This window comes from Montipora capricornis, chromosome 6, assembly GCF_036669925.1.
Source record: "Montipora capricornis isolate CH-2021 chromosome 6, ASM3666992v2, whole genome shotgun sequence".
NCBI lineage: Eukaryota > Metazoa > Cnidaria > Anthozoa > Scleractinia > Acroporidae > Montipora > Montipora capricornis.
Window position 1 is genome coordinate 70816548 of NC_090888.1, and position 22500 is coordinate 70839047.

Consider the following 22500-nt stretch of genomic DNA (forward strand, 5'->3'; position numbering starts at 1 on the left):
ATACAGTAAACTGTGAATACATCATGGAAATTCTGGATAAGCTTAACCCAAGGAAGGCAGTCGGTTGTGACAATATATCACAACGACTGCTGCGCATATCTGCCCCGGTCATCTCGCAACCGCTGACCGCTCTGATTAATTATTTTATTGAACATCGAGTATGGCCAGCGGTGTGGAAGTGTAGTGATGTCTCTCCAATTTATAAAAAATCTGATGAGACAGATAAAGCGAATTATCGTCCTGTGTCAGTTTTAACTGCATTGTCTAAGGTGCACGAGAGGGTCATGTTTGTTATACAGTCTACTTTGTTACATATTGTCCCCGAACCTGTCTGGCTATCTAAGGGGTCATTCTTGCTGTACATAACTACTGAAAATGGTCGAAGATTGGCGATAAAGTCTTAATAATAGAGAAGGCGTGGCCGCTGTGGCCGTTGACTTGAGCAAGGCCTTTGATTCTGTCTGCCATTCGTTGTTGCTTGCCAAGTTGAAAGCTTATGGGCTATCGGATGGGGACATTACCCTGATAAGTTCTTATCTCCGCTGAAGGAAGCAGAGTCAAGCTCGATAATGTGTATTCCCGGTGGAGATCAATCAACAAAGGACTCCCACAAGGGTCTCTGCTAAGTGCGCTATTATTTAATGTTTATATGAACGATCTAAATTACTTTGTAAAGGACACTTCTTTTAGACTATATGCAGATGACACGACCGCATACGCCTCTGATGCATCTCCTCTAGTCCTTGAATACTTAATTAATTCTGACTTGGAGATTGTATCGAATTGGTTTCAACATAATTATTTACGTGTAAATGTTAGTAAGACCCAGGCCATGGCGGTTGGTCCTTCATTGTATCGTTATGATTTTCTTCTAGATAATATCAATGTCGAAACAACAGATAGTCTAAAGATCATGGGAGTAATCATGGATGGCAAGCTGTCCTTCAAGTCACACATATCAGAGCAGTTGTAAAAGGCTTGCACTTAAGAATCTGCTTTGCGCAAGGTGCGCAAGTTCATCCTTTAGACTACTATGATAAGTTCATATCTGGCGTACAAATTGCCAATTTTAGAGTACTGTAGCCCTTTATTACTAGGAATCTCTGATGGGCTGAATAACAAGCTAGAAGACAGAAATTATTATATACTAAGAACTATTCTAGGTTTGTCAAAATCAACGGAATATAGCCATCTTTTAAATATAGGACATTTACAAACATCACAAGCCCCAGTGCTTCTGTATAACTCTTCAACGTCCGAGTCCATTCCAGGCCAAAACAGGCCGGCACGTAGACGCTGCTTGGAGCGGACAATGCCTTGATGTGCTTCATGTCACAGTGCCAGCTTTAGAGCCTTCTTCCTCAACTGAGCTGGCACGCAAATACGACGACCACGCCACAATAAGCCTTAAGCATAAGTCAATTTATCCTTCAGCGGTTTCCATTGTCTTAAGCTTTCATCCGACTTGTTCCATCCCTCGTTAACGGCGATCACTATACTTTTGTAATTCTGTGTCTTTCTTTCCAGCCTCTTGGATCTCCTCAATGGATAGAAATGTACTGCCCTTTTTGACAAAGTTCACATGCTCCTCCACAAACTTTACTTCAGTTGCTGGAGAGGTCAATGGAAATCTGGACAAACCATCAGCAATATTCCCAGTCCCTGGTTCATATATGAGGTTAAAGTCATAGTCTTGAGCCCGCAATGCAATCCTCTCCAGTCAAACCAACTAAGAACACAAAACAATGACTTGTGGTCTGTTGCTATGGTAACATGACGACCTTAGAGATACGTATGCATCTTTTGTAGTCCGTAAAGTACAGCTAAAGCTTCACGTTCAATCTGCGCATATCTTTTCTCCACATCTGTTAAGCTTCGTGATGCATAAGCAACAGGGCACATTTGATTATCTACTTCTTGAAGAAGCACACAACCCAGGCCACAGGGGCTGGCATCAACTATTAACTTGATTTCTGCTTCCATTGAGTAGTGGGCTAAACACGGGGCCTTGGTTATCAGTTCCTTAATTCCTTCGTAGGCTGATTTCTCTGGTGTTGTCCACCTCCACGGTTTTTCCTTTTGTGTGAGCTTCCTAACCAGGTGATCTGGTGACGTAATTCAGGGAACTGGGGAGAAAACTTTTAACGCCGTATCCCACAACCACACGCGGCCTTATTTTCGAATTCAACATGGCAGAGGCGACGTTAGATCTCGTCGGGTCTACTTGAGTGTTCATTCAGTAACAGGGAATGTGGTAGACACGGAATGATCTGTTGAGTTTTGGCGATGGAAATTCTGCAGGGAGTTTGGAAACAACACCTAAGGCCGCTCGCGGTTTTGGGATACGGCGTTAAGATTTTTCTTCCCAGTCCTCCAAATTACGTCACCAGATCACCTGGAGGGGGCAATAACTGTTGCTAGATGAGGCACGTATTGTGTCAAGTATGTGATGCTACCAAGAAATGAGCGTAGTTGAGCTTGATCCTCTGGCAAGGATGCCTCGAGAATGGCTTTTACCTTCTCAGGGTCTGGTCGAACCCCATCAGCTGAAATAACATGTCCTAGGAATTTCAATTCGGACACTCCCATAACACATTTCTTTGCATTCAGCCTAAGCCCCGAGGCCCGCAAGGTGTCCAACATGTCCCGTAGGTTCCTCCAGTGTTCTTCTGGGGTCGATCCGTACACAACGACATCATCAAAGTAGTTCAACACACCAGCCAGTCCTTCACATATTATGCTCATCACTCTTTGATACGCCAACCCAAATGTCAACCTTTAAAACTGGTAGACCTTTCCAGCCGCCATAAACGAAGTAATCTCTCTTGACCCCTCTGACAACCGTATTTGCCAATATGCTTTCCTCAGGTCCATTGTTGAAAACATCTTTGCTCCACTGAGTTGACGCAGCAGATCTTGGATCCGGGGAATCCGAAACCTTTCTCGTATTACAGCCTTATTTGCCTCTCTGAGATCTACACAGATTCTCAGCTCAAATTGTAAACAATGTGTACTGGTGATAACCACGAAGCTCCACTTGCTTTTTCAAGCACATCTTCATGTTTCATTCTTTCAATTTCTTCTTATAGTCTTGATTTTAAAGATGCAGGCACTGGTCGTTGTCTCTGGACTTTCGGAGGCACTTCCTTGTTGACAATGATATCATATTCATAGTTCTTGAACTCTTCCTTAAAGACATCTGCATACTCTTGTAAGATGCACTCCCTCTCATTTGATGGCCAGTCATCAACAAGCATTTCTATAGCACAACCAGTGTTAATGATCATTTCTACTTGTTTACCATTAATTTCAACATCAATCCTAAAGTCTAGTCCCCCTTCCTTACTAGCAAAGTAAACGTATTCGTGGTGGTACTCATCTGTATCCTGGCATGTCTGCTGTACAGGCTTCACCTTGCGCTCCTCTCTCTCTGCATCATTTGATCTGCAGTATTTTGCGTAGTGTCCAATCTGTTTTACATTTCCTACACTCAGCACCTTAAGCTCGGCATTTGTCATCATTAGGTAGATGATCATCCCTTCCACATCTAAAACAGTTCTTTGTTTTTCGTACTTGTTTATCTGATTCACATCAGATTTTTCTGGGAAACTTTGAGATTTCTCTCCTTCAAGTAGCAACGTATCCTATTTTTGCATTCTCTATCGCTCTTCCCAGCGTTTGGGCCTTCTCCAGTGTCAGGGTATCCCATTGCTGTAGACGATTTTCTCGTAAGTAACCATCATAACACTTCTCGATAACTTAACCAAGAATATTTTCTTCTACAGCCTCTCCAAAGTCACAAGAAAGGCTCAGGGGTCTCAGTTCCGTAATAAATGTATCTAAAGTTTCATTTCCTTCTGTGATCGCTTCCTGAACTTGTATCTTTCAGCCCATTTGTACTTCTTTGGTCGAAAGTGTCCAGTCAACGTTACAGTCTCATCGTCATATTTCTCTTTACTTCCAGGCAGTCAGGAAAGCAAACGTTGCACTCCCGTCCTCGCTAAATGTACCAAAGTCGCCCTTTGTACAGTATCTTCTTCTTTATTAAGTTTCGTAGCAATCCTGTAGTTTCCCAATTGCCTCCAGCCAGAGCTTCCACTCATCCACCAAATTCGTGGCTTCAAGGTTTACTGGAGGTAAAACAAACTTGTTGAAATTCATCCTTATATTTGCCGAAATATATATATGTTATTCACCGGCTGGGAGGTCCGTATAGGGAAAAACTGTGCCCGAGGTCTTGAGTACGGCCCGAGGCCGCAGGCCGAGGGACGTACTCAAGGCCGAGGGCACAGTTTTCCTCTATACGGACCGACCTAAGCCGGCGAATAATGTATTTATTTTTTCTGATTTTTTTGTCTGAAAATGAACATGGCAAACTGGTTTGCAAAAAGTCTTTCTACGTGCTCTACGTCGCACTGTCACATTTGAAATTAACTTATAACTGAAAAAAGCGCTCCGTTTGCAAAGCTCGACGAAAAATGATAGATTGACGATAAAACAGAACTTCAAATATCTCTAGGTGCAATAAAAAAAACAAAAAACAAAAAACAAACGAAACATCTATATTTCATGGCAAGCACAGAGAAATGAGCTAAACAAACTAAACCATAGTGCCGTTAAAACGAGAGAAAATAATGTGAAAAATTCGAACAGGCGAATAATTTTCTACATATTAAAATGCTTTGTCTTTAAGTTGTTGAAAACGAAACGAAAGTTCTTAAAACAGGAGGCATAAATTTAGTGAAAAATACGCAAACATCTGTCTCTGCTTTCATATCTTATTATTTCAAGGATTCATCTTTGTTCTTCGTCAAGTTCTTCAGAAATCAGTGCAAAACTTAGAAAACTACACAAGAAAAACTTGTTGACATTAGTTGACAGCGTTACGATTTGTTTGACTATTTTAGCGACGAATCCGTCTTTTCATTGATGAAACAAAATAGAACAAGATTATAAAATAGAACTGCAAAGAAAATAACGGATATCAACCGAAAAAGTGAGCTCAAAGGACTTCTCTGCAGTTAGTCGTTTTAGTTAAACGGCATATCCAACAGTTCACGAAAAACAACAACGCGAAAAACCACTCGTTGCGATGTGTTTGTTTGCCTATTTTAGCTAGGAATCCGTATATTCTTAAATGAAGCAAGAAAAAACGAGAGTAGAGAATAGAACTCCAAAGAAAAACAACGGATGTCAACCGAAAAGCCTAGTTCAAAAAGTTGTTTTAACTTCAGCGGCGTGTCAACAGTGCAAGAAACCCACCAACTAGAAAACAGCAAACCAGCAAAGTCCTGTCAGCAAAACCATGCGAATACTCGCTTTTTTTTAAGAATAACCAGGTCTTTTATTCCATTGCTGATGTTTTTCCTTCTCTCTGCAACGAATAGTAAGCGAATACTTGCATTTTAAGAGATGAAAACGACAGTTTCAGCACGGAACAGAATTCGCCGTGGTCCGTATCGTAAAAAGATGACCGGCTACAAGCGTGCGATATTCAAGGATTTAGGATTCCGGTCCCCTAAGATGCTTTAGAAAAAAGAAATCGCTTTATCCTCGTTGCCAATAGACCTTATTCACGATGGCCGCCATGTTGGATTTGCTATTATCATGCAAATTAGCTACACACTTCTGAGGGGGCAAACAACACAAGTTCGAGAGGTTGTAACGAACATTGTAGCTACACAGATGATTTGTTTCACGTTCATTGAATGTTTATCACCTAAGCAGTAAAATAGAATGACTACACAAGTTACTTCGATGTTTTTTCAGTGAAAAATGAGCAGATAACGAAGTAGAAAGTCAAATTGTCAAAAGCAATCAAAAGATATAAAATTGTTATAAAAGGTACTTAATTCTAAATACTAAAATGGACTTTTAGCAATGTTATTTCAATATTTCGACGAGCCGATTTTCAGCAATTTACCTTTTTTTCAATGTTTGCGCCCCAGCAAAACACATGGCTAATTTGCATGACAATTTGAAAACCAACATGGCGGCTATCGTGAATAAGGCCTATTGTAGTGTTATCTGAGGGATTTTTATCTTTTGGGTTTTGGTTCAAAAGACAAAGACAAAGGAAAGTGGATGATATGCAAATATTTTTTACATTCATTCCAACGTGTTTCCATCGTTTGTGTCCTCACTGTCTCACTATCAAGCTGAATATTTGATAATTAGAAAATGGCCTATTTGACGGTCCTGAAATCCCAGGAGTCATGTCAGAAGATTCATAACAGCGAACAGGGCTTATTTTTCATCACAATCTCCCACGAGATATGGCTTCAAACTCAGACGATTCCACTCCAAATTGTGAAGACAAAATGGAATTTCTTTATGTGTCAGACAGCCTTAAAGAACAGCAAAAGACCAGTAAATCTGAAATTACCTCATTCGTAGACGACAATTTATATGAGCGAACAAAAAGATATTTCATCGCTACAGAAAAGAAGAATTCAGATGCAGTCGAGAAGATCACGACAAAATCAGAGGTACAAACCATCAAGCGAAAAAAGTGGACGGTGAATTCGAACAACCAAATCAATACTTGTGACAACAAGGTGGTTCTTCATGAAGATCTCTTGTTTGCACACAACAGAGTTGCACATAGAGGGCGACAAAAGACAGAACACTGGGTGAAACAGAACTTTGCTGAGGTCAGCCAAAAGGTTAATAATCTCTTTGTGAGCTTATGTCGACTGCATGCAGAACAGAAACCAGTTACCTGTAGAGTCAAAGAGGTAACCAAACCATTACAAGCACCGTCATTCATTTCTCAATTCTGGAGATTGACTTGATGGACTTTCGGAATTTACCGTGCACAATGCAGGATTCAAATAGTATGAACATCACTCTCCACAGGGCAATAAATACAACACCATACAAAGCAGTTTTCGGAATAACGGCACACCGTGAGAACCACCACAACACTGATGAAGACATTAAATGTCAAGGGGAAGCCACTGAGCTAGCTTCTGGTAAAAACACTTTAAACAATGATCAGTGTGAAACTGTTGAAAGAGCAGCCAAACGCCAGAAGATACGTGAACGACAGAGTCAATACAATGAAGAAATGGTAAAACAAACCAGACAGTCAAGGAAGGCACCTTACAAGATCGATGACATGGTTGCACTCAAAATAGACAGGGTAGACAAAACGAGTCCTGTACACCCGAATATGCTGTTGGGCAAAATAATGGAGATTAGGAAAGACTATGCTAACATAGTTACTTCACAAGGAATCATTAAGGGGTTTATTTCATTTTCAAGTTGTATCCTTGCACTTCGAGCAATGTGACACTCGATTATTGCAAAGAAATTTCGTTCACAGCTACTTGCAAGCAAGCTAACAATACTTGTCAGTAAGCTTCTTCAGTAGCATTTTTTCAGTTTGCAAATAAACGACGTAACAACGCTTTGTTTTGACTGCATCTTTATTTCTTGTATTCAGATTAAATCATCATAAAATGCATCTATACATTTGGTTACTCTAGTGGACAGTGTCTGTTACCCAAACCGCATTACTTAGTTAACCAGTCAGAAATCCATTTATTAGGCCTAAATACCAACCCAATTTATGACCCCAACCCTAAACTTCTGAAAACAAACGACAACCCTAAACTCAAATCGACGCAGTCCTTAGGCTTAAATGCACTACGGTGACCACTACGCACACTTTCTGGGGAGAGGAGAAACCAGAGTACACGGAGAAACATCTCCGAGAAGAGCACAGAACCAACAAACTCAATCCAAATATGGCACCGAGTCTGGGAATCGAACCCAGACCACATTGGTGAGAGGCAAGTGCTCTCACCACTGCGCTATCCCTGCGCCCCAGTTTCCAAAACTGAATTAGTTTGAAAGAAATAAACCGGTTTAAGAAAATTTAAACCGAAAATTAAATTAAAGCACAACATATAATCTTACCTAAATACTGCTTTTCTGTTGCCTTTTACCGTTATGTATATGAATCATTAGTATATGTAGTCGCATCGTCCCGAGGGCAATTTTAAAAAGATTAATTGCACGCGTATATTCAAAGTTTTCTCAAAATTGCCCTTGTCGCGAAGCGACGAGGGCAATTTAGAAAACTTTGAAAATACGAGTTATATTAATCTTTAATTGCCCTCGGGAAGATGCGATTACATGTTTATCACATTAAGGGAAAAATTATTCAGGGAAGCCCGTTCAGTGCTTCGACAAATGACAGTCAACACGCTTCCATTCGGTTAAAGTTCAATTCAATAAATCGTTGCTGTAAACAGAAATAGCGCTTAAAATGTATTTTATATGTGGATAAAAAAGTAGTTTAATCTGGAAGAAGATTCTCTTGTAACTTCGCTTGCTCTGGATAAGCAACTCGTTAACCAATCAGGATCAAGTAATCATGCCCTCTTGATTACCAAAAGTGCCCTCGTGATTAAGGAAAAATACCCTCCGTCTCAGCCAATCAGCATTCAATAATCTTGCCCCGTATGTGATAAAGGATATAACTATTATTGTTCTAAAAACATTCCCTTTATTAATCTAAACCTATACGTTACATTGTATCCCAAACCTTACAGAGAGGGACATGGGGGTCTGCAGAAATGCGGTATCCGTTAATTTTTAGCGCGTTATTTAGGAAATTGTAGTCTGAAAAGTTCGGGATTGCGGTATGATTAAACCCTACGGAAAGCGGTTCTCGTATGTTTTGGTTCACGGTATTCGGTCATGAGAAATTATGTCACGGAATTACCAGACTTCCGGTTGCTCCAGGGGGAAAGAAGTTGAAAACTCCACAACCTTGCTCCTTGGTGCGGGATCACGCTTTACAAGCGCGATTCGTTTTAACAATCGTTTGCTGCACTTACAAAGGTAATCCGAGGGTGCAGAGCAACACGCGGAAGAAAATGTAGAATATTAATTTTGATTTCGGTATTTAACAGTTTTTGAAGGCGGTATTTTGTTATTTTCCAATTTTAGGTGCGGAAAGGCTGCATTGGGCAACCCCCAATGTCCCCCACGTTACATTATCATTTCCAATCTTTGAGAATCCAGAACCTTTTTAGGGATTCCATAAACCCCACTAAGCCTCCATTTCTCCCCATTGCCACTTTACTGATAGGAAAATTTCACGTTTCAGTACGTTTTAATACCCAGGGGCATTTAGTTTCGAAGCTACAGGATGAGGGCGCGTTGGAATTTCAGAGGCAATCTATTTCTGGGCGAATGAGGGCGCACTGGATGTAATTGCTAAGGCCTTATAGCAAAAACTGCTCAAAAGGAGACGGCACATTCTACATAAAAGCAACACAGATTAAGTCGACTCACCCAGAAACGAAAAAGGACACTAACCACAAGAGGTATGTGCAACTTAAGATATTTACCGGTACGCATGAAAGTTGTGAATTATGTTGAGAAAAGAACTTGCAACGTTCTTAGATGGTAACTCACTGGAAAGATCAATTGCCTAGTATGCATATGGTTGCTGAAATGTAGCAAAATTCGACAAGATACACTTTCATGTCATAAAATCTACTTTCAGTCGAGTCCTGAGTTTGGTCATAATGGACCACTTCGAGAATACTGACTGAAAGTGACCAGTGAAATATGTTCTCATTCGACAGAGTATGCACTTTCATTTCAAGCAATAAATACACCTTATTGAATGGTTTAACATATGATGCGCGCAGATATTGTGTGAGTTGCGTAGGGGCGATAAAAAATGGGAGTCGTTTGATACTGGTGGAGAATGAAATAACAAGACCTTATTACGTATCATTTACTACCTATTCGAGGATTGTGAACAGGGATCCCCGTTGCTGTATTAGTGTTGTAACTAAAGATGACTTGGACAATGGGTGAAGAGAGGATCACGCCATACGTTGATGATATTTTTTGTTTATATTAATGCTACCCGGATAAAAAAAAAACTTTCAGAAATGAGAGACCATTTTTGCGTCATTCCTATATTTGAAGGTCACCGGAGTGAAATCAAACGAAAAAAACCAGTGGTATGTGATAAAGGATATAACTATTATTGTTCTAAAAACATTCCCTTTATTAATCTAAACCTATACGTTACATTGTATCCCAAACCTTACAGAGAGGAACATGGGGGTCTGCAGAAATGCGGTATCCGTTAATTTTTAGCGCGTTATTTAGGAAATTGTAGTCTGAAAAGTTCGGGATTGCGGTATGATTAAACCCTACGGAAAGCGGTTCTCGTATGTTTTGGTTCACGGTATTCGGTCATGAGAAATTATGTCACGGAATTACCAGACTTCCGGTTGCTCCAGGGGGAAAGAAGTTGAAAACTCCACAACCTTGCTCCTTGGTGCGGGATCACGCTTTACAAGCGCGATTCGTTTTAACAATCGTTTGCTGCACTTACAAAGGTAATCCGAGGGTGCAGAGCAACACGCGGAAGAAAATGTAGAATATTAATTTTGATTTCGGTATTTAACAGTTTTTGAAGGCGGTATTTTGTTATTTTCCAATTTTAGGTGCGGAAAGGCTGCATTGGGCAACCCCCAATGTCCCCCACGTTACATTATCATTTCCAATCTTTGAGAATCCAGAACCTTTTTAGGGATTCCATAAACCCCACTAAGCCTCCATTTCTCCCCATTGCCACTTTACTGATAGGAAAATTTCACGTTTCAGTACGTTTTAATACCCAGGGGCATTTAGTTTCGAAGCTACAGGATGAGGGCGCGTTGGAATTTCAGAGGCAATCTATTTCTGGGCGAATGAGGGCGCACTGGATGTAATTGCTAAGGCCTTATAGCAAAAACTGCTCAAAAGGAGACGGCACATTCTACATAAAAGCAACACAGATTAAGTCGACTCACCCAGAAACGAAAAAGGACACTAACCACAAGAGGTATGTGCAACTTAAGATATTTACCGGTACGCATGAAAGTTGTGAATTATGTTGAGAAAAGAACTTGCAACGTTCTTAGATGGTAACTCACTGGAAAGATCAATTGCCTAGTATGCATATGGTTGCTGAAATGTAGCAAAATTCGACAAGATACACTTTCATGTCATAAAATCTACTTTCAGTCGAGTCCTGAGTTTGGTCATAATGGACCACTTCGAGAATACTGACTGAAAGTGACCAGTGAAATATGTTCTCATTCGACAGAGTATGCACTTTCATTTCAAGCAATAAATACACCTTATTGAATGGTTTAACATATGATGCGCGCAGATATTGTGTGAGTTGCGTAGGGGCGATAAAAAATGGGAGTCGTTTGATACTGGTGGAGAATGAAATAACAAGACCTTATTACGTATCATTTACTACCTATTCGAGGATTGTGAACAGGGATCCCCGTTGCTGTATTAGTGTTGTAACTAAAGATGACTTGGACAATGGGTGAAGAGAGGATCACGCCATACGTTGATGATATTTTTTGTTTATATTAATGCTACCCGGATAAAAAAAAAACTTTCAGAAATGAGAGACCATTTTTGCGTCATTCCTATATTTGAAGGTCACCGGAGTGAAATCAAACGAAAAAAACCAGTGGTATGTGATAAAGGATATAACTATTATTGTTCTAAAAACATTCCCTTTATTAATCTAAACCTATACGTTACATTGTATCCCAAACCTTACAGAGAGGAACATGGGGGTCTGCAGAAATGCGGTATCCGTTAATTTTTAGCGCGTTATTTAGGAAATTGTAGTCTGAAAAGTTCGGGATTGCGGTATGATTAAACCCTACGGAAAGCGGTTCTCGTATGTTTTGGTTCACGGTATTCGGTCATGAGAAATTATGTCACGGAATTACCAGACTTCCGGTTGCTCCAGGGGGAAAGAAGTTGAAAACTCCACAACCTTGCTCCTTGGTGCGGGATCACGCTTTACAAGCGCGATTCGTTTTAACAATCGTTTGCTGCACTTACAAAGGTAATCCGAGGGTGCAGAGCAACACGCGGAAGAAAATGTAGAATATTAATTTTGATTTCGGTATTTAACAGTTTTTGAAGGCGGTATTTTGTTATTTTCCAATTTTAGGTGCGGAAAGGCTGCATTGGGCAACCCCCAATGTCCCCCACGTTACATTATCATTTCCAATCTTTGAGAATCCAGAACCTTTTTAGGGATTCCATAAACCCCACTAAGCCTCCATTTCTCCCCATTGCCACTTTACTGATAGGAAAATTTCACGTTTCAGTACGTTTTAATACCCAGGGGCATTTAGTTTCGAAGCTACAGGATGAGGGCGCGTTGGAATTTCAGAGGCAATCTATTTCTGGGCGAATGAGGGCGCACTGGATGTAATTGCTAAGGCCTTATAGCAAAAACTGCTCAAAAGGAGACGGCACATTCTACATAAAAGCAACACAGATTAAGTCGACTCACCCAGAAACGAAAAAGGACACTAACCACAAGAGGTATGTGCAACTTAAGATATTTACGCATGAAAGTTGTGAATGATGTTGAGAAAAGAACTTGCACCGTTCTTAGATGGAGACTCACTGAAAAGATCAATTGCCTAGTATGCATATGGTTGCTGAAATGTAGCAAAATTCGACAAGATATACTTTCATGCCATAAAATCTACTTTCAGGCGAGTCCTGAGTTTGGTCATAATGGACCACTTCGAGAATACTGACTGAAAGTGACCAGTGAAATATGTTCTCATTCGACAGAGTATGCACTTTCATTTCAAGCAATAAATACACCTTATTGAATGGTTTAACATATGATGCGCGCAGATATTTTATGAGTTGCGTAGGGGCGAGAAAAAATTGGGGTTGTTTGATACTGGTGGAGAATGAAATAACAAGACCTTATTACGTATCATTTACTACCTATTCGAGGATTGTGAACAGGGATCCCCGTTGCTGTATTAGTGTTGTAACTAAAGATGACTTGGACAATGGGTGAAGAGAGGATCACGCCATACGTTGATGATATTTTTTGTTTATATTAATGCTACCCGGATAAAAAAAAAACTTTCAGAAATGAGAGACCATTTTTGCGTCATTCCTATATTTGAAGGTCACCGGAGTGAAATCAAACGAAAAGAACCAGTGATTCAAGCCATAATTTATGACAAAATGCTCATGTTATATTTAGCCGCGTTAAAAATTATTAAAATATTATTTAAAATACCGTATATGTTGTAGTCAATGTATTTGTTTCTTGCCCAATTCTCGCTTTACAGTGACAATCTCCCGTGCCTCAAAGAGCGGATTGATTTGAATAGTTTTAAAGTGGTAAGACTCAGATGTACCACTTAAGTGATCTGAAGACGGTGTATATGATTTGTATATGAAATGATTGTAAAATGAATGTAACACATAAAACGTTAGTTAGCATTCTGCACTTAATTATAGAATAGAGATCCTGTAATTTGGATACAAAATACCAATTAGAATAACACCTGAATTGTATCGCGAATTATATAGCGATATATTCCGCGAAGTATACACCTAAATATTGCGTTTCTGTTGCCTTTTACCCTTAAAGACATATTCGCATTATTAATCTAAAACTATACGTTACATCGTATCTCAAAACATTTCCAAGCTTTGAGAATCAAGAACTTTTTCAGGGATTCCATAAACCCCACTAAGCCGTCATTTCCCCAGCCTCCCACGCAGACACTCTTAGGCATTCATCACGGGTTTCTCCCCCACGAGTGTCTGCTGAAACGAGCCGGAATTTACGTAGACCAATCACGATAGAATTCCAGATTCTGGAAGTGCACTTTAGACCCTGAGAAAATTGCAAAAAGATGGGCTTTGTGTGTTGGGCATTTAAAATCGCTGAGTTAAATTCCTATCAAAGAGAAACTGGAGCGTATAAATTTCATGCTGTGGCTTTGATGTTTGCGGCTCATCACAGAATGAGTACGGTAGAATTTGTATGATTGAAACATCCTGTGCGATTCAAAAATATTTGTGGCGATCGCTTGGGAATGATATCATATTATTTCAGGGGCACCCAACGGAATGTTTCGTTAAATTTGGTTTTATCAAAGTTGATAATGTACATGGATTCTAAATTAAAAGCTGACATTTCGGTCAATAGCCCTTCGTCAGAGCTGATCGAGGAATTACGGGTTGTGTGTAGTTTTTATAGTGGAGGAGGAGCTACGCTATTGCTGGTAACATGGTAACGTGAAAAATAGGAAGACATAAGCTAAATGAAAAGCGTTCGTTAATACCGTGGGGATTAAGGGTGCCAATTTCGAAGATGAATTTTTGTTCCAGATTCTTGCGGCTTTCCGTCGTACCTTGATTTAGGGAAAGGCCGCAGACAGCCATGTGTTGTTTGGAGTGGTTAGGGAGATTAAAATGACGAGCGACTGGCTGAGATGCATCCTTGTCATTCTTCTCAACATCGCGAAGGTGTTCGCCGAATCGGTCGCCTGGTCGTCTACCCTGTTTACAAATATAGAAAAATAAATAAAATAGTTAAGTTAAGATGCAAAAAGTTAAACTTATTGGTTAAATAAATAAGTCTTTAGTCCTCTTTTAAATGTCCCCAGAGAAGGTGAATTCCGTAAGTCCCTGGAGAGATCGTTCCAAAGGCGAGGAGCACACACTGAGAACGCTTTTTCACCATAGTTCTTGGTTTTAAAGGTGGGGGTCTCGAGCTTAAGGCTGTCCTGGTAATTAGAGCGCAAAATGCGAGATGATCTTTTTAGAGTAAGCAAGTCTAAAATGTACTTCGGAGAAAGTCCATGTAGAGCCTTATAAGTGATGATAAGCACCTTGAAAACAATGCGTTTATCAATAGTCAGCCAATGCAGTTTCCTAAGAACAGGTGTGATGTGATCTCTCTTCTTTGTTTTGGTAACGAGTCTTACGGCAGAGTTTTGAATGCGTTGAATTTTAGAAATCTCTTTATCAGGTTGGCCAATGAGCAAACTATTACAATAATCGAGTCTTGAGGATACAAACGCATGCACTAGTTGTTCGCAGCAACCTGAATTGAGATATCTACGAATACGACTATGCAATAAAGGTCCCGATATTTTGCTAGTGTTAAGAGTGAAATGACAAGTTTTACATCGTGAGCGCGCGCATTTGAAAATTGCCAGGTTGCTCGTTAGTTTTGAGTACGCTTCTAACTAAAAAGTTGCCTACGTTTTCGTCGCGTTTGAATGAAATTAGTGCAGGTTGCGAAAAGATTCTACCAGTCTCTGGATCACTTTGGAGTAATTTAAAGTTATTAAGAATGATGCTTTTGACTGCGTGATTATGAGGATGGAAAGTGAGCGCGAATGGAATTCTGTCATTCCGTTTGTAGTGTTGACTGCCCTAGTAAATTCTGAATGCCTTCAAAGTCATGATAGCGCAGCCTAAAATCTTTGCTAAAATGAACCTGCAAAGCTTTAAACGCGATATGATTCCCTAAGAGTGTCTGCATGGGAGGCTATCATTTTGCCCCTGTTGGCACTTTACTGATAGGAAAATGTCGCGTTTCAGTGCGTTTTAATTAATACCCAGGGGCATTTAGTTTCGTAGCTACAGAATGAGGACGTATTGGAATTTCAGAGGGAGTATATTTCTGGGCGGATGAGGGCGCACTGGATGTAATTGCTTTTAGGACTTCTACCATAAACTGCTCAAAAAAGACACGGCACATTCCAAATAAGTACAACACAGATTCACTCAACTCATCCAGAAACGAAAAAAAGACGACAAGAGGTAAGTGCAACTTAAGATATTAACGCATGAAAGTTGTGAATCATGTCGAGATAAGAGCTTGCAACGTTAGATGGACACTCACTAGAAAGCTCAATTGCCTAGTATGGTTGCTGAAATGTAGCAAAATTCGACAAGATATCTTCATGCCATAAAATCTACTTTCAGGCGAGTCCTGAGTTTGGTCACAATGGACCACTTCGAGAATACTGACTGAAAGTGACCAGTGAAATGTATTCATTTGATAAAATATGTTCTCATTCGACAGAATATGCACTTTTCATTTCGTGCAATAAATACACCTTATTGAATAGTTTAACATATGATAGGCGCAGATATTTTGTGAGTTGCGTAGGGGCGACAAAAATTGGGGTTGTTTGGTATTGGTGGGGAATGAGATAACGAGACCTTATTACTTATCATTTACTACCTATTAAAGGATTGTGAACAATGACACCCCTTTGCTTTATTGAATGTGTTAGTGTTGTAACTAAAGATGACTTGGACAATGGGTGAAGAGTGGACCACGTCGTACATTGATGACATTTTTTGTTTATATTAATGTTACCAGGATCAAAAGAAGCTTTCAGAAAGGAGAGACCATTTTTGCGTCACTCCTATTTCAAGGTCACGGTAGTGAAAATCAAAAGAAAGTAACCCCAATGATTCAAGCCAATAATTTATGACAAAATCCTCGTGTTATATTTTTTGCAGTGTTATATTATATATTTGTTTCTTGTCCAATTCTCGCTTTATAGTGACATTTCTGCACTAAAATTATAGAATGGCCATCCTGTAATTTGGATACAAATTATCCACACTCGAGGAGGATCCTTCGGATCAAATCTAAATCCAGAGTTTTGAGATTCACCACTAAAGCGTTTTTTTGGGAAAGGATTTGTAAAAAAATATTTCTGACAAGCGGTTTTCCATGCAAAAATGATACACAACAGCTACCGTACATGACAGTTCTCCCAAATGTTCTTCTCGCGCCATTTTTACCGTACGATCGAAGGTCGAAAATAGTTAGGTTTCCTGCAAATTTCACACCAGAAATTACGCTATTTCGTCATTTCTTTTTATCGATGGCTAAGGGTTTTTTTTTTTCTGGTGGCATTTTCATTGAAGAATTTATCCAATACAAACCAGTTAACCGCTAATTTTTTGTTTTGTTTTTGAAATTGCTCGCAATTCTGGGTTTGTACGTTTGTTTGCGTTGTGATGGAAAATAGTCCTTTTCCGGATTTTGCGTTTTTTTGACACTGAAGAATCCATTGATTTGAGATCACAAATTTGTTTTTGGATTTTCCCAAAAAAAACGCACCCTACATTATCTTTGCGTGACAGAAGGACGCTAACCTTTTATTCATATGAAAATCCTTTACAATTGCCATAAAAGCCATACAGATGTCTTCGCTAGGTTCTTACCTTTCTATCTCGATCATATAGATTGAAAAACCAAAATTTGCCATGTTCTCGAAATGCGCGCGCTTATTCGCAAAGAGAAATTATGGGTCATTCACAACTTGTCTTACGTGTTTTGAGAACTGTTTCAGTGAGTATATCGAGATTTCTTCATGGAAAATGCGCCCGCATTATTTTTATTCACGAGTTTAGTAGTATCAGAAAACGAACGAATGAGTTTTCTAATACGAAACAACGAGTGAATAAAAATCGTACGAAGCACAAAGCAATTGCCATCCTGCTGTAATGTGTTTATTTCATAGGTACTGAGGTTTTTTTTTGTTCTAGTGTTTGACAGACAAATTTATTTCGCACAAATGAAGTGGAGCGATGAAAGCAATAAACAATGGTTTAAAATCGCCCAACCGACAATTTATCTAAATTAATAAAATTTCCAACACTTACTGTGTTTTCAGATATTCCAAAGTAGTCCACACAGTGAAAATTTGTCGTTCGTTTTCCTGATTGGCTACATTTAGAATCAGTACGAATATTTTATTCACTACGATTTTCGTGGATAAATCTCAGTACCTATGAAATAAATATAGATTATTATATAAATGCAGAGATCAGAAAGTTAAAGAGGTAAGTGAAGTAAGTGTTAAATCAAACCACCGATCGTGAACAAAAGCCCCAAACAAATAGCAACATATTTTTGAAATAAAAGAAATCTTTACCTTCCATACCTCGCTTGAGAACTTTTCAAACCTTTTAAGATCTTCTGAAGTAATTTGTGGAGAAAACTAAGCAAGAAGAGATCAAAAACTTTGAAAATCATCCACCAGTCGGCCGCCATGTTTACAAATTTTATTCCCGCTGTTGGTGCCAGGCCACTCGTGCCAAAGTTTAACATAATATTAGCCAATCAAAAGGCTGATTTTTCACTTTTTTTATTTCATCACGGAAATGTACGTAAATCTCTATACTTATGAAACTAGGGGTAATCGAAGCTTAGGCGAGTGCGTTCGATGTTTGTAGGACGGTACAGGTTTGGTACAGGTAGCAACTGAGGGGGGAGGGTGGATGGTTCGTGCGATAGGGAAATGTTATTACAGTGGAACCCCGATACAACGATCCTCGATATAACGATATCCCCGGTAAAAAGATAAACATGCTATGTCCCGGCAAAAGTTACAGTAAAATGTATGGGACAGAACCCCGATATAACGATCTTCAGTATAACGATATTCCCGATATAACGCTGAGTTCTTAGCGTACCGAGCGTAAAATCTTCCCCGATATAACGATATTACAGCATCAGTACACAGATACAACTTCAAATGTTTAAGTTTTGTTTTGTTTTGTTTCCCTTTTACGATTCATACCACAGACTTTGTTGTGTAACCTTGATAACGTCTAATGCTTTGCAAATTGTGAGTCATTTGATACTCATTACAAGTTTAATTAAACAATATGTACAGTAGTAAAAAAGCACATGTTAATTTTACACCGATATAAAGATATTTTCGGTTATTTTAAGGCAATATCGTTATATCGGGAGTCTCGTTATAACGATAACTCGATATAACGATCTAATTCCACTGTACTGCATCTATGAACGTGACAACTTGTTAGACGTAATCATTAACTATTTATTTGGAATTCTACAAGTAGACAACTACTGAAAATTACTCTAAAATGAAACTATTACTTGCAAGTCTTTTCAGCTTGTGGTATTAAAGACCTAAGATTACTTTTCTTTGCTGAACGCTTGGACAAAATAAATTCAGTTTGTTGATTTCAATGCCGTAAATATCACAAGTCATGATGAAATGGCGCCGACGAGCGTCATATCTCGGTAGGTTTACTTTGTGGCACAACGGCCGCCAAGCTTCACAACTCGGTTGATTTACTTTGAGGCACAACGGCCACCGAGCTACACAACTCGGTAGATTTACTTTGTGGCAGAACGGCCGCCGAGCTACACAACTCGGTAGATTCACTTTGTGGCAGAACGGCCGCCGAGCTACAGGGGCACCCAACGTCAATTTTCGGAAAATATCTGTTCGGAAGACGATTTGAGATCTAGAATTTTCGCAACATTTGTTGTAAAATTTCTTGCTTGCATGCCTGTCCTAGGATTTTCGAACATCTAAAACATGATATAATTGCCCATTTTTAACGGATTTTTACCCTAAAAAGGTCACCTAGAATTTTCGGGAGCCTTTTTTCTGGCTGAAATTTTCGAAAAGGTAAGTTTTGATCCCTATAATTTTCGGATCACCAGACTTTCAGCTAGGAAATCCGAACAGATAAAAACTTTTTAGGGGGTAAAAATATGCCTATATCTACCTTTTAAATACTAAAATACGTTTAACAATGCTATGTTCAAGTGGTTTTGAACTATATTCTCGTTGGGTGCCCCTGGAGCTACACAACTCGGAAGATTCACTTTGTGGCACAACGGCCGCCGAGCAAAACAACCCGGTTTGATGCAAGCGCGAGGAGTCGCACACATTTTCCAAGGACAGTGACGAACCATGCTTAATCCAAAGTAAAATTTTACCGACTTCAGTTGACAGACCTTCAGCAATCTTTCAGCTCTTTTCAATGATGAACGATGGAAGATTATCACACCTCACCAAAAGCTAGAATAATGAACGCCAACGACGCACAAATCACCACGTGCGATAGTTCGTCAAAGTGAGGCAAAACGTAACCAAGCACCTCAAAGCGAGGCAAAAGTGTGTCGACGACGAAAATGCAATCTCGAAAAAACTTCCCTTACAACACAAATTAGGGGTTGCGTGCTCGTACCTCGAACGCAACAAGAAATAATCAAAGATTAGTGAGTGCGTTCGATTGGAATTTTAGCTATGATCGTTCAATACCGCATTATTCAATGATGACACCTTTTGGCCACCAATGCCAATGACACTTATAGATACATGGAGAGCCTAAGAGCTTGCATCGTTAGAGGATAAAATGTAGCGAACAATTGACGTTTGCGTGCTGACTCCAGTTGAAGGGAAATTTTCAACAGTGTTTAGGATGTGGCATATTTAGTAAAAGTTGGAGGAAATGTAATTAGCACCAGAAAGAACAGTTCTTGCTGTTATGGTAGCGGTCCTATTTCATCAGAAGTTCCTTTACACGAAAGATGTTGTTGTTTCTATTGGATTTTATTTTACTCTAAAAGTTTTGTTGGTACAGACTACTTGTGTGTTACCATTGATTTTGCACTCAGAAAGTGTGAGAACTAGGTGTCTACTCCGGCCCGACCCTCTTTAAAGTTGTGTTGGGTAAAAGGTGGCTATTGCCAAGGTAAGGGGACTTATTTATCTCTTTTGGGTAAGTTTCTTGTTTTGTGACGAAGAAAGAAAACAAAGAACTTGCAATCTATGAATGTGTCTGGCAGGGTGTGGATTTATATATTAGTGAAATCCGGCGGGTGGTGTATCATTGATGCTGTATTGTGAATAGCTGGGCGGGTATTGAAAAGGGTTGGGTTTAAAGTTTTAAAAAGGCAAACTGTTTGCAAAACATGGTTAAGAAATTTGATGTACTATTTGGATTTACGAACAAGAATTATTACTCTCGCCCTCGTGGCTTCTGAGTTAGTAGGTCATCAGCCTGATGGGCCATTGACTCGGATCCTATTTGGGATTGAGGGATAATTGTGAAGTAGATGTTGTACGGGTTCATAGTCTTGGGTTTTTAATACAGTGGCAGGATATTATGTAGTTGAAATTTAAAGTCAGATTATTTAACAATTATTCCATGAGCGCGTGTTGGATATGAGATGATAGAAAGCCAAGAGGCGCGTAGCGCCGAGTTGGCTATAATCATCTCATATCCAACAAGCGCGAGTGGAATAATTTTTTTATTAAAAACGCCCCCAAAATATAGAAAACTAGACTACAATAAAAATAAAAAGGCCCAAAAAATCAAGCATATGCTTGCTTTGTTTGAAGATCATGGTATAATGGCTCATAACCCATGATGGCAATCAAAACTCTCGAATTGCATTATCCAATGATCCAGTTTTTACTAAAGCATGGTATAGAACTCAACGTTTTATTATTATATGAATGAGCAAAATGTTGTTTTAAACGACATCGAGTCTACAGTTGAAAGTGTTGAATTGTGGTACGTACAGTTTAAATTTCCAATTACATTTTCTTCTGATAACAATGTTGCCAAGCTATAGCTGCTTTAGTCGTTTCAAAAGAGTATTTGGTTTGGCTGTAACTGGAACAATGGTAAGGAGTACATAATTGAAAGTCTTGAATCATTCTAACTGAAACCAGAACGAATACTGATTTGAAAGTCTTAAATCATTTTAACTGGAATGTTATTGTTCTTTCACGATTCTCAGCAGATCAGCATTTGGTAATACACGATATATGTATGTCATAATGTCAACTGCAATATCTATATTTTTGTTTGCTAAATAGTGATGGCTACGGGGATGTCCCTGTGTGTTCTAATGTTAAGACCCAATCCTTATTATAAAGATGTGACCATTGATCAACATGCATTGGATAGCTTGCCGAGGGGGGCATTATGATTTTCGGTTTTGCGGTTTTGGCTATTTATTAAATCGGTTTTTCGGTTTTTGTGCCAAAAGACTTCGGTTTTTCGGTTTTGGTGTTCATTGCGGTTTGCGGGTTTTTCGTTTTTTAGCATCTGGTTTTCGGTTTTCGTAGAAAATACGAGTGGTTTTTCGGTTTTGTTATCCGATGTGCTTTTTGGGTTCCGGTTTCTCTTAGATTTGAGCGACAATTGATTTAATCTTTATTTAACCACGTTGCAATTGATCAGCAATACAAAAATCATATGTACAATTAAAAATTTATAGATAGAACTATGTAAACTACATTAACTATCTTACTCAATATCATACAATAAAAGCTGCTTTCCATGAATGCCGTGTTTCAGTAGAATAATGGCTTAGATAACCTCTTTAATCAGTCGTTTGAATTGATTGAGGGACTCTGCTTTCCTTACTTCTAATGGCAAACTGTTCCACAAAACTGCGCCACTATAGCTAAAGCTGTTTTTTGCAGTAGTTTCTGCGCGGTTGCGGAACATTTACCTTATTCACAGAGTCTCTCAAAAAATAACCAGAATCGCGATGCACAATTTTCGAGCAGAGATACTCAGGTGCTAGTCCCTGTAGTGACTTAAATACCATTGTTGCTCTTTTAATTTGCCTTTGAGAGACTAGTGATTTCCATCTTAAGAGTTCAAATAAACTGTTGACATCAGCGTCATAGTTAGAGTAGGTCAAGACACAGGCTGCTCTGCTTTGTAATTTTTGCAGTTTGTCCTGCAAAGTTACTCCACAGTTTCCCCAAACAATATTGCAGTAGTTAAAATGAGGTTGCACTAGGGACTGTTTTCACTCACGTGATCAGTAACCTTGTTTTTCCTCCGAAA

At 39.2% G+C, this 22500-nt stretch overlaps 1 protein-coding gene and 1 pseudogene across 4 annotated transcripts in view; one reads left to right on the top strand and one right to left on the bottom strand.

Annotated features, from left to right (window-relative positions):
- Nucleotides 1-628: 628 nt before the first annotated feature.
- LOC138050815 (uncharacterized) lies at nucleotides 629-4161 on the bottom strand (annotated as a pseudogene).
- A 4965-nt stretch (nucleotides 4162-9126) lies between these two features.
- Nucleotides 9127-22500, top strand: part of LOC138053653 (collagen alpha-1(XII) chain-like) — a 42694-nt gene continuing 29320 nt past the window's right edge. Inside the window, exons 1-3 of one of the 4 annotated variants that reach the window (XM_068900251.1) lie at nucleotides 9127-9341; nucleotides 10645-10864; nucleotides 12168-12387. The gene's annotated coding sequence lies outside the window, so the exon portion shown is untranslated. Of the gene's footprint in view, nucleotides 9342-10644; nucleotides 10865-12167; nucleotides 12388-15440; nucleotides 15658-22500 lie in introns of those variants that run through there. The other 3 variants (XM_068900253.1, XM_068900252.1, XM_068900254.1) reach the window with 3 other exon arrangements.